The sequence below is a fragment of the Telmatherina bonti genome (assembly GCF_933228915.1).
Source record: "Telmatherina bonti genome assembly, chromosome: 1".
NCBI classification, from domain to species: domain Eukaryota; kingdom Metazoa; phylum Chordata; class Actinopteri; order Atheriniformes; family Telmatherinidae; genus Telmatherina; species Telmatherina bonti.
Genome location: NC_136619.1, coordinates 40,762,241 through 40,765,047, shown reverse-complemented (window position 1 = coordinate 40,765,047; position 2,807 = coordinate 40,762,241).

Here is a 2,807-nt window from a genome sequence, read left to right as displayed (position 1 = left end):
AATTTTCCAACTAAATAAGCATCTGTCTGGATGCACACTTACGTTACGCATCAATGATCCCTATGCGGACTATAAGAAGCTGCCTGAAACAATGAGGGCTAAGATATCTACACCTAGAAGCTATATTAATAAATAGATACAATTTATTAAGTATATCTATAAACCATAAAAGCAATACAACCACCTGTAGCAATCTGTTTTTCAGGATCAATTTGTAGTGTCTTGTTTGCAGCCACAGTGTAAATTGATTTACAATAAACCCCTGCTTGGTAAATCTCAACAATTAACAAATATTTCGTTTAAAAACATTTATTTAAAGAGTAATGTTTTACATAAATTTATTCATTATAGTTTTAAAAATAATATAAAGATATATGTAATAAATAATCTTTGTATTCATTCATTTTCTAAACCGCTTAATCCAATTCGGGGTCGCGGGGAAGCTGGAGCCTATCCCAGCTGGCTTTGAGGCAACAGGCAGGACAGCTCGCCAGTCCATCGCAGGGCCACACAGAGAGACAAACAACCACCCACGCTCACACTCATTCCTAGCGGCAATTTAGAGTAACCAATTAACCTAACATACATGTCTTTGGATGGTGGGAGGAAGCTGGAGCATCTGGAGAGAACCCACATATACACAGGGAGAACATGCAAACGCCACACAGAAAGGCCACTGACCAAACCCCTCTCCAGCCAAGGATTGAACCAGTGACCTTCTTGCTGTGAGGCCACATAAAGACCCATATAATTTTTGTATCTGTTTTTGATTTGTAATACATTTAATTAATATAAATTTATTAAACTTATATATATATATATATATATATATATATATATATATATATATATATATATATATATATATATATATATATATATATATATATATATATATATCAGTTTATAAACACATATATATATATATATATATATATATGTTTATAAACTGATCATTTATATATGCATTTATTTATTTTTTGTTTATTTATTGAAATGTGGCACTTTTCTTCCTCCATACAAACAAAGTAACAGATATAGTCTACTTAACTAAACATTTTTTCTTTCTTTAGTGTGCCACTCCACATAAACAAAGGATGGCTACCAAGTTCTCACTCCTCCAATGCAAATGAGGATTAAAAGCTTTTCTCTTGTAATGCTGAAGACTGAACACATAGTGGCTGCCTTGTCCTACAAAAACAGACGTCATCCAAGGTCTGTACTGCCTCTCTATGAGGAGAAACCATTGATTGGAACCGCTGAGTTATTTAAAAGATCACAGACACAGATGTCTCTTTCTTCTTAACGTACTTTCAGCATGCACCTACAAGACATACCACAAAGATAATTGGATATTTGACAGCATCATGACAGTTATTTCAGCTGCTGGTTTGACATCTGAAGGATCAACTCAAGTACGAAGATGATGCAAAGTGGGAAAAAAGATAAAAATGGAAACAACATGATGGAAAAAGATATAAAGATATAAAGGCAAATAATGGATTACAAAAGAACCTCCATTTATGAATGTGCCATAAATAACTGCACATCACATTGCATCAATTACTCAGTCAGAATCCGTCAGTTATAACCAAACAAATCTTACCTGTGTGTTCAGGTGTTGCAGCTACCACCCTATTCTTACCCATCTGTGCTCAGTAGACTTAAACCCTCTGAGGATTCGTCTGACCTACATTTAGTCTGAGCAAAAGATAACCCTGCAAATTGTACCTGCAACTTTCAGGCTCTGCTAAAGAGCCCAATTTTCACACAACAGTAGTGTTTTATTCCTCTTCAGAGAGACCTTTATCTGCTTTTCTTCTCTTGTGGTTTCAGGGTGTCTCAGGGCTGCAGCAGTCTTTAGGCAGAGGATACACAGACAGCTAATGACAGCACAAAGATATGAGAATTAAACTCAGCAAAAAGAAAAAAAATAAGGAAATTTGAGTTTGGTAACTTGTTTCTTCTCTTTAATAGTAGCAGTTATTGTTGTATTCTAGGGATCACATTTGTCTGCTTATCATGCATTTATGACTGACGCACACCTGCCAGCACCTGAAGCCCCAAAACATGAGCAAATACCAATAGTTTGAGGACACAACTCACATGTTTAGCTGCATTGCTCATTCCACAGAAGGACCATCCACACAAGTTATACCTTGTTGTGAAGGGGACTAATCAGACTTTCCAACAATGTAAAATACAACACCAATAGATATCACAGAAGGTAGGAAATATTCAACCAAATGCACATTTCTTTAAAATTCCTACTAAGGTTATAAAAACCAAACAGTCAGTTTAAATAAAAGCCTTTTGGGTAAATAAGAAAACACATTCTAACTCTAACAGAACAGGGATGTAAAATCTGGCAATGCAGCATCTTCCCATGGGATGGTGTGGAGGTGTGTTTACTTTATTTTAGAACATACCTGAAAGGAAATAACTTAAATTTACCTTTACTTCCCAGATTTTCTGCACTCTATGGTGTGGTCTCTTCACAAATACCACAGCTAGAAAAGTTTTAATGCTGCATGGTGAACACATCACCATGAGCTTGTTGGAGTATGAATTGACTGGAAAAAAACAAACTTTTTTCTTGTTCTGGCATCCTCAATAACAAGAACAATGTTCTCACTTCTTGTCGAGTAGGCAACAAGCTTAAAGTTTCAACATTGGTTGGTTTGTCCACAGTCTCTGTTTACCAATATGGGTTTCAAGTTGGTTCTGACCATAGACTGTATAAAAAGATGGGGGGGGGGATTCTGAAATGTCACCTGTAGGTTTCTGAAGAGCTGAAATGAAGCTCG